Raw genomic sequence first — 10,140 nt, 5'->3', positions numbered from 1 at the left:
TTTGAGTGAGGGAACTCCACAAGAGCTATGTGCTACAAAGAGCTAGCAAAAAGCAGTGACCCTTAAAGAATTAATTCTCTCCTGGGATGAGATAGAGTCGCAGCATTTAAACCTGACACTGCTATAGTCAAATCCCAGAGCCTCTGCCCTCATCTTCATGGTAACTGAATCACAAGTTTTTAAGGGGTATAAAATCAGAACTCTTATCATGAAAAAAAAATACATTTCCTTCCATATTTGAGTTCCATTTTCTTTTCTTTTCTTTTTTTTTTTTATTTCAGCTCATCATGGGGGTACATAAGTTCAGGTCATATACATTGTCCATGTCCCGCCCATCCCCCCGAGTCAGAGTCCCAAGCACGTCCATTCTCATTCTCCAGACAGTGCGCCTGGCACTCATCATGTAGTCATACCTCCATCCCCTCCCCCCCCCACCTCCCCGGGTCTGCACCTTCAAGCATGACCATTCCCCAGAGGGTGTGCAACGCACTCGTCATGTAGGCATACACCCATCCCCTCCCCCCACCCCCCATCCCAGTCTGATATCCAATTGGTATCCTTCCCTGATGTACATTTAGGTGATGATCAGGGAAACCAGTTTTCTGGTGAACCACAGCTTTGTAGTATAGTTTGAAGTCTGGCAAATCAATACCTCCCATTTTGTTTTTATTGCTTAAGATTGCTTTTGCTATACGGGGTCTTCTCTGATTCCATACAAAGTATATAATTATTTTTTCTAAATCTGTGAAAAATGATGTTGGTATTTTAATAGGAATTGCATTGAATCTATAGATTACTTTGGGTAGTATAGACATTTTAACGATGTTAATTCTTCCAATCCATGAGCATGGTATGGATTTCCACTTATTTATGTGTTCTGTAATTTCTTTCCTTAGCGTTTCATAGTTCTCTTTATAGAGGTCCTTTACCTCTTTAGTTAAATATATTCCTAGATATTTTATTTTCTTTGTTGCTATTATGAAAGGTATTGAGTCCTTAATTTGGTTCTCCGATTGAATGGTATTGGCATATATGAATGCCTCTGATTTGTGTGTATTGACTTTGTAACCTGAGACATTACTGAATTCGTTAATTAATTCCAGAAGTCTCTTGGTTGAGTCCTTGGGGTTTTCCAGATACAACATCATGTCATCAGCAAAGAGTGAGAGTTTGATCTCTTCTGTCCCTATTTGGACACCTTTGATTCTGCTCTCTTGTCTGATAGCTCTCGCAAGGACTTCCAATACTATGTTGAAAAGTAATGGGGACAGTGGGCAGCCTTGTCTGGTTCCAGTTCTGAGTGGGAATGCTTTCAATTTTTCCCCATTCAGTATGATGTTGGCTGTGGGTTTGTCATATATGGCTTGTATTATTTTTAGGTAGGTCCCATTTATGCCTATGTTGTTAAGTGTTTTTATCATAAAAGGGTGTTGAATTTTGTCAAATGCTTTTTCTGCATCTATTGAGAGGATCATATGGTCTTTATTTTTGCTTCTATTTATGTGGTTAATTACATTTATAGATTTTCGTATGTTGAACCACCCTTGCATCTCTGAAATGAAGCCTACTTGGTTGTGATGAATTATTTTTTTAATCAGCACTTGGATACGATTTGCTAGGATTTTATTGAGACTTTTTGCATCACGTTCATGAGAGAAATTGGTCTGTAGTTTTCTTTTTTTGTTGCATCCTTTCCTGGTTTTGGTATCAATGTTATATTGGCTTGGTAGAATGTGTTGGGGAGAATTCCATCCTTCTCAATATTGAAGAATAGTTTATGTAGGATGGGCACCAGTTCATCTTTGTATGTATGGTAAAATTCAGGTGTGAACCCATCTGGACCAGGGCTTTTCTTTTTGGGAAGGTTTTTTATTGCTGTTTCAATTTCAGTTCTTGATATTGGTCTATTCAGGAATTCTATTTCTTCCTGATTGAGCTTGGGAAGGCTGTGTGTTTCTAAAAATTTGTCCATTTCCTCCTCATTTTCCAATTTGTGTGCATAAAGATTTTTGTAATATTCATAGATAATGTCACATATCTCTGTGGCTTCGGTTGTGATTTCTCCTTTCATGTTCCTGATGGAAGTTATTAAAGATTTTTGTTTTTTGCTCTTGGTTAGTCTAGCCAGTGGTGTGTCTATTTTATTTATCTTTTCAAAGAACCAACTTTTTGTTTTATTAATTTCCCTTATAGTATTTTTGTTGTCTTTTTCATTTAATTCTGATTTGATCTTAATAATTTCTCGCCTTCTGCTGGGTTTGGGGTCAGTCTGTTCTTCTTTCTCCAGCTCTTTGAGTCTATTCATTAAGTTGTCTATTTGTAAGTTGTCTGTCTTTTTGAAATAGGCATTTATGGAAATGAATTTTCCTCTCAGGACTGCTTTAGCTGCATCCCATAGATTTTGATAAGTTGTGTCACCTTTGTCATTTAATTCAAAGAATGTTTTGATTTCTGACTTAATTTCTTCCTTTACAAAATTGTTATTCAGGAGAAGGTTGTTTAGCTTCCATGACTTTGAGTAGGAATGAGAGTTCCTGTTAGGGTTCATTATTATTTTTATTCCATTGTGATCTGAGAAGATGCAGGGTATGATTTCTATTTTTTTAATTTTTTTAAGACTTGCTTTATGACCTAGGATATGGTCAATCTTAGAGAATGTCCCGTGAGCTGATGAGAAGAATGTATATTCAGTGGATTTCGGATAGAATGTCCTGTAGATGTCAGTCAGGCCCATTTGTTCTAGCATTCTGTTTAAGTCTACTATGTCTTTGCTTATTTTCTGCTTGGAGGATCTGTCCTGTGCTGTCAGTGGGGTGTTAAAGTCTCCAACTATTAAAGTGTTGTTGTCTATCATTTGGCTTAGATTGAGCAGGATTTGCTTTATGAATCTGGGTGCGCCTAGATTGGGTGCATATATATTAAGTATGGTTATGTCTTCTTGTTGAATTGTGCCTTTCACCAGTATGTAGTAACCATCTTTGTCTTTTATTACTTTTGTTGGTTTAAAGACTAAGTTATTGGAAATTAAAACTGCCACACCAGCTTTCTTTTGGCTACCATTTGCTTGAAATATCAAGTTCCATCCTTTTATTTTCAGTCTAAATGCATCTTTGCCGGTTAAGTGAGTTTCCTGAAGGCAGCAAATACTTGGTTTGTGTTTTTTTATCCATTGGCCCAGTCTATGTCTCTTGAGTGGGGAATTCAGGCCATTGACATTTAGTGAGAGAACTGATAATTGGGACAGATTTCTGTTTATCTTATTGGGTAGAACTTCATTGCTATGTTTTCTCTCTTGAGCCATTGTGGTGGCTAGAATTTGATCTTTAGTTCTTGGGTGGCTTTACATTCGTGGGTCTTTGTTGTGATGATCCGTGTGTAACTCTCTTTTGAGTACTTCTTGGAGGGGTGGTCTTGTCTTGGTGAATTCCCTCAGCCCTTGTTTATCTGAGAATGTCTTAATTTCTCCTTCATATAGAAAGCTTAGCTTAGCTGGGTACAAGATTCTAGGCTGGGCATTATTCTGTTTCAGAAGAGTGAGAATGGGGCCCCAACTTCTTCTTGCTTGTAAAGTTTCAGTTAAGAAATCTGGCGTAATTCTAATGGGTCTCCCTTTGTATGTTACTTGTTTCTTTCTCCTTACAGCTCGATGAAGGGTCTCTTTAGTGGATATTTTGGTCAGTCTGACGACTACGTGGCGTGGTGTTTTCCTATTTGCTATGAATCTACCAGGGGTTCTTTGAGCTTCTTGAACCTGTATATCTAAAGTTTTAGCAAGGCCTGGGAAATTTTCTTCTATTATGTCTTCAAATAGTTTATCCAGCCCTTGTTTGTTATCTTCTTCACCTTCAGGGATGCCTATAACTCTCACGTTAGGTTTCTTCACATAATCCCACATTTCTTGAAGACTCTGATCTTTTTTCTTATTTCTTTGCTCTATCTCTGTGACTGTCTTATTTAATTGGAAAGAGTTATCTTCGATCTCTGAGATTCTGTCTTGTATTTGATCTACCCTATTCTTGAGACTTTCCACTGTGTTTTGTAGCTCCCTGAATAAATCCCTCATTTCTAGGAGTTCAGTTTGGTTTTTCTTCAATATGTCTATTTCTTTAGTGAATTTTTCTTCTAAATCCTGGAATTTTTTTGTGGTTTCTTTGCGTTGGATATCAATTTTTTCTTGTATATCATTCAGCTTATTTATAACCCAAGACTGAAATTCTTCTGGTAACATGTTGGTATTCTGAAATTGGCTTGTGCCAATTGGAGGAGAGTTGGTATTTCTCTTTGGGGGCGAGGTTTCCGTTTGGTTTTTTGTGCTCCCCATATTTTTCCGCTGAGCCCTTCCCATCTGGCTCTATCGTTAGATCTTTTCTCACAGCTTTAGTCTAGTTAACAGCACGTCTTGTACTCTGTTCTTAGGCTGTGAAACAGTCTAGGTATGTTGCTTCCTTTGTCTATAGGGGGAGACTGTTGTGTGTTGTTTAGAGTTTTTTTCTATCTCAGTTGGGGGACTGCTTCTGATGGGTCCACCCCCAGAGGGTTGGCTTGACCTAAGACCAGTTTGGCAAGTTAAATCACTGTGTTGTGGACTTTCAGTTAGTAGGCAGGATTCACACTATTTGCAAGCAGAAAGCCTCTTCTCCCTCTCTTTTTCTTTTTTTTTTTTTCCCCCCCTGTCTTTTGGTTCTTCCTCTGGATGTGTGGTTTCTGTCTCTTTCCGCAGGAAAGACACTGGCTAGGCGGAGGAGGCGGTGCCCTCACTAACTCAGTGCCGCAGCTGCTGCAGCTCCCACGGGCAAGGGTCTACACTGTCCCAGTGTTCCCAAGGTGCAGGCTCCACACTCTTGCGTCTGGGGAAGCATCCAGTGTTCACACCTGGGAAGGGGACCTGGAGAGGGTCTATGGATCAGGGGATGGAGCCTCCTGGGGAGCCGCCTGGCACCCTATGGCTCTGCAGCAGTTAGACCTTGGCCCACACAATTGCTGCTGCCCACCCGCAGATCACTGGCACTGGGGGGCAATTTTCAGGGACCGATAGGAATCAGAGCTGGGGGTCTGGAGCACTCAGGAGTATACAGTAGCTCCTGGGCTGGAGGGCCACCGGAAAGGAGAAAAGAAAAACAAAGGAAAAAAGAAAAGAAAAAAAGAAAAAAAAGAGAAACAATATGAATAACAAGAAGAAGAAAGAGAAAACAAGAAAGAAAAGAGAAAGAAAGAAAGAGAGAGATTTAAAAAAAAAAATCCCGCTTTAATATTTCACGCTCGCGGCTCCTCGCCTCAGAGCAGGTCCGCGTCTGTCCCTTTAAGAGATCGGGCACCGCGGAGACCCGCCAGAGTCCAAGGTCCTTTCCGCTTAGCTGTGGGAACCGAGATGGCAACCGGGCGTCCGCCGGTCGCAGGCGCCAGGGGAGAGTGTTCAGAGCTCGGCAGGCGCCGGGGCCCACAGCAGCTCCCCGGCTGGAAAGCCGCTGTAGGGGAAGAAAAGAGCAAAAAAGTCCCGCTTTAATATTTCACACTCGCGGCCCCTCGCCTCAGTGCAGGTCCGCATCTGTCCCTTTAAGAGATCGGGCACCGCAGAGACCCGCCAGAGTCCAAGGTCCTTTCCGCTTAGCTGTGGGAACCAAGATGGCGACCGCGCGTCTGCCGGTCGCAGGCGCGGGGGAGGGGGGGGGGAGTGTTCAGAGCTCGGCAGGCGCCAGGGCCCACAGCGGCTCCCCGAGGGAAAGCCGCCGTAAGGGAAGAAAACAGCAAAAAAGTCCCGCTTTCATATTTCACACTCACAGCCCCTCGCCTCGGTGCAGGTCCGCGTCTGTCCCTTTAAGAGATAGGGCACCAAGGAGACCCACCCGAGTCCAAGCTCTCTTCCGCTTATGTCACCTGTCCTCGGAGCTCCACGTCTCCCGCGGTGATTCTGCCCCAACTTCAGTCAGATCCCTGACCGAGTGGATGTGGAGGTCAGTGGGGAGATCGAGCCGCTCTGCTGTGGGGCTGAACCCGCCTCACTCGTCAGTGAGGCAGGTACGGCCGTCCCGCACTCCGCTGTCTGTTTTCCGTCCCGCACTCTCCAAATTATCTCGGTCTGATTTCCCACTCGCCTCTGTTTTTTCCTGTTCCCTGTGTCCCACGGTGATTCTCCGTGGGTTCACCCCGCCGTTCCTGTGGAGGAGCAATCCTCTAGCGTTGTGTCAGGTCGAGATCCATGCCTTCCTCTCCGGGAGCACAAATCCAGGAGGTCACCTCCACTCCGCCATCTTGCCCCCTAGTTCCATTTTCTTAAGAATAATTGGATAATAACATCAAATGATTTACACAGGCTTCTGGAAAAATTATACACTTAGTAATATAGCACATCTCACTTGCTGCACAAACCATGTGAGGAGGGGAATGAGACAGGTTGGTGTGGAGAAATACCACCTCACAAGTGCTTTTCTGGATTAAAATGTGAATTTTAGACTTCAACTTTGCCTTCTCCAGATCCTTTGCTGAAATATAAGATTTTCTAAAATGTCACAAGTTTTCTTCTAAGTTTGGAATAGAAGATCGTAAGACATGAGAACCACAGCACAGACACAAATTGACCCACAATCTATAATTCTGTAATGCCTACTCTAACATCCTGGTGTGCTGGGAAAAAAAAAGGAAAACCTTGTTTAGATATTTGCCATTGCCTTCTAATTGGTCTTTCTCTTTTAGATTTTATCCTCTTTCGAGCCTCCTTTTCTTTCCTGGAATTATTTTTCTAAAATACAAATTTTAATTGCCTATTCTGTTCTTGTCCATAAATTCAAGTTCTTCAATACAGTCTATAAAGCCCTTTAGCATCTGACCTCTTTCTATCTCTTTAACCTCTTCTCCTTCAGTGCCCTTCTAGTCCAAGTCTTCAGGAGCATGGAAAACAGTATTATTACACCGTCTTGCCTTTGTATAGGAGCTTTCTCCATTTTAAGTCTGATAAGCTCTTATTCTTCCCTTAAAAATCAGCCAAAGTGATCTCTTGGGCAGCACATATACTAAAATTAGGACAATAGAGAGACAATTAACATAGCCTCTGAGCAAGGATGGCATACAAATTCATGAAGAATTCTATAGTTTTATACTGTATGATTCCACTTCTATGGGATCACCTAAAGTAGTCAAATTCATAGAGACAGATATTATAATGGTGGTGGCTGCCAGGCGCCGGGGGAGGGAGGAATGGGGGGCTATTGTTTAATAGGTTCAGAGTTTCAGTTTTGCAAGATGAAAAAGAGTTCTGTGGGGTTGGATTGATAGCACGACAATGTGAATGTACTTAGTGCCGCTGAATTGTACACATAAAAATGGTCACGATGGTAAATTTCATATTATGCGTATTTTACCACAATTTTAACAAAACAGTGAAAATTCCATGGTCCCTTTTCTCTGTACCAATCCACATCCCCAGAGGGAGTTAGGCACTTCCATTATTTAATCAGTTGTCTGAAATAACTGTACCATAAGTGATTGTCAAGGACTATAACCTTGAACTCATTGCTGCTTAATACTCATCAAATACTTGGTTGGGCAACATAAATTTTCAAAGGACTGCCTGAGTGAAATATAGCTCATGTGTTCCTATAGATACAAAAAAATCTGTCCTCAGAATAAGCTGCACAAGCAGAAATTTACACATCTGGACCATATGGTATGTTCTCTTGTAAAACTGCTTTTATTGAATGTAATTTGGCATTATGTCATCATTGGCCCAGCCACTCTAAGAAAAAGCACAATGAAATCCATTTGATGTGCTAATGTTGTTGAGGATGGTGCATTGTTCCTTTTTTGACCATCTATGAGGAAAAACTCGTTAGTTTCAGCATGAGGGCTAGGTTCATTTTTTCTTCCGAGGTAATATAAATAGTGAAATTTACTATGTTCTCATCTTTGCCCACCTTCCCAAAAGCGTAGAGTCCAAATGCCCATTCGAGCATTTTCTAGATCTTAACTATGTATGGTGTGTTCCCATGTACTGTTGACTTCATATTGTGGACTCAAACTTAATTTTTTCCTTTGAATTTACTCCATTATTCATTTTTTCTTTTTTTTTTTTTCATGTTGTAGCCACTTTAAGTATATTCTTAAACAAATGAAGAATAAATGAACAATTAATAAATTCACCCTTTTCTCTTAGTTCCTACTGGATATTGTATTACTTCTGTTATTGCTTTTATCACCATTTATTTGTATTTATATGTGTGCCATTCTCTTTGGACAATGAACTCTTTTAATGCATAGTCCATGTCTTATTAATACTGTTAATCTCAGCACAATTAGAGTACCTAATATGATAGGTATAACTAAATTTATTAGATTGAACCAGTATTGAATAGAAATGAGGAATACAGTAACTTTGAAAAACAGACTGTAACTTATTAATCTATGTAACCCACAGCATGTCAATATTTTGCAAGCATATTACAGCTTTTGGGAAAGCTGTTAGTAAAACTAAAAATTCAGATCAGCTGCTGAGAGAATTTCCAGGCTCAAAAAAATTCTGTCCTATTCTATCTCTTGCGGTTGTTACTCAACCAAATATTCAACTCACTTCATCCTCTGTTATTTTGTGTGTGTGTGTGTGTGTGTGTGTGTGTGTGTGTGTGTGTGTTAGTGTAGCAGACTATAGGTATATATAGTAAGGCTCATAGATAAACATATTTCTCTCTATCTCTCCCCCTCCCCATTTATATATATATAAATAAATAAATAATGATAATATATATTCATTATATGTTTATATGCAGATATGTGTATGCATTATACATATATGTATGTGTCTTACTATTTCTATTTGCTGGAATAAAATTCTTTATTTACATATTATGATATTCCTCTTTTCTAACTTTTCTAGTCTATTTTGCCCCTAATAGTGTTCCTTTCTTGGCCTCCATAGGAAACTTGTTCCTGTACCCACTATTTTGCTTAAACCAGCCTCTCCCTGATCAATTTTATTTCCATTTATGGCTTTATCTATAAAATTTCAGCTCATCTCTCACTAAGCACCAAGCACATATCTATCCAACTCCTTCTTGGACATGTCTACAAAATTAGCATGATTTCTCCAACTGAATTCATTACTGTCCATGTCTTGACACTCCCACGGGATTGTTTGTTCCTTCTCTTTATAGTTGGCATTTATACTTTCTTGTCACGCAACCTAGATGTCTGGGAGTCATTATTGTCTCATTATTTAGCTTCTTTTACTGTTTTTCCCCATAATCAGTCTGTCTCCAACAATTCCTCATCTTCCTAAGCATTTCTCAAATCCTCTCTCTCTTATAAATCATTCTTACCACCCATTATCTCCTGAAGGATCTTAGGTGAAAACCAGGATTATTCCAATAATCTCCAAAAATTCATCTCTTTTTCAACTGCTAATATTTAAAATGCAAATATTATTGTGCATCTTCTCTGCTTAAAACTCTCTATTGGCTGTGTACTGTTCACAAGGTTCATTTCCTTCTCTTTAACATGGCATATGTGGTTTCTGCCCGTTGTTCCACCTCTGCCTAAAGAGTAAACATCCAGCAATGCCTCAATACTTGTGATTCCTTTGCACACACTCTACTGTTTCAAGTCTGCAAGACTTGGCTGGCACCACTTTCTCCACTGGAGAAATCTCTTCTTCCCTACTTCAACCATTCAGGTAATGAAAAGAACACAGGCATCAAGGTCAAACAAATCCAAGTTCAGGTTTCAGCCTCAGCACCTGATGTTCCTATAACTTGAATGATAGGGCATGGGTCAAAACATTACTTTTATATATTCACATGCAAAATATTACCAAACCACCTATTTAATTAATTTATAAAAATCAACATTCTTGCTTTAGGAGGAATTGTAAACTCCACTAAATATCTGCTTATGTTATTGAGTCTTCATTCACTAACCTTTTACAGATAGTAACATAAATTCATATTCTGAATGAATTGAAGGACTTGTATAGATGATTACCATCAGCTATTCCAGAAAATTTTAAATAAATTGTAAGATTGCCTTTTCTTTCCTATTTTAGTAAACATGATCAAAGTAATCAAATAGGTTCTCTCTGATCAGTGTATTAATTAACTGAATATTTGTATTCTAAGTCACACAGGTTAAAGTGATGGCTCTATGTGTGTGTGGTAC

At 39.8% G+C, this 10,140-nt stretch overlaps 1 non-coding gene across 1 annotated transcript; it reads left to right on the top strand.

Moving 5' to 3' along the window:
• Nucleotides 1-6,983: 6,983 nt before the first annotated feature.
• LOC123648710 lies at nt 6,984-7,090 on the top strand. Its single transcript, XR_006738733.1, has one exon. It is a non-coding gene; the product is annotated as a U6 spliceosomal RNA (small nuclear RNA).
• The last annotated feature ends 3,050 nt before the right edge of the window (nt 7,091-10,140 follow it).

The sequence above is a fragment of the Lemur catta genome, chromosome 12 (genome assembly GCF_020740605.2).
Source record: "Lemur catta isolate mLemCat1 chromosome 12, mLemCat1.pri, whole genome shotgun sequence".
NCBI lineage: Eukaryota > Metazoa > Chordata > Mammalia > Primates > Lemuridae > Lemur > Lemur catta.
Note: the sequence above shows the minus strand (reverse complement) of the source record. Positions and strands in the feature narration are given on the sequence as shown.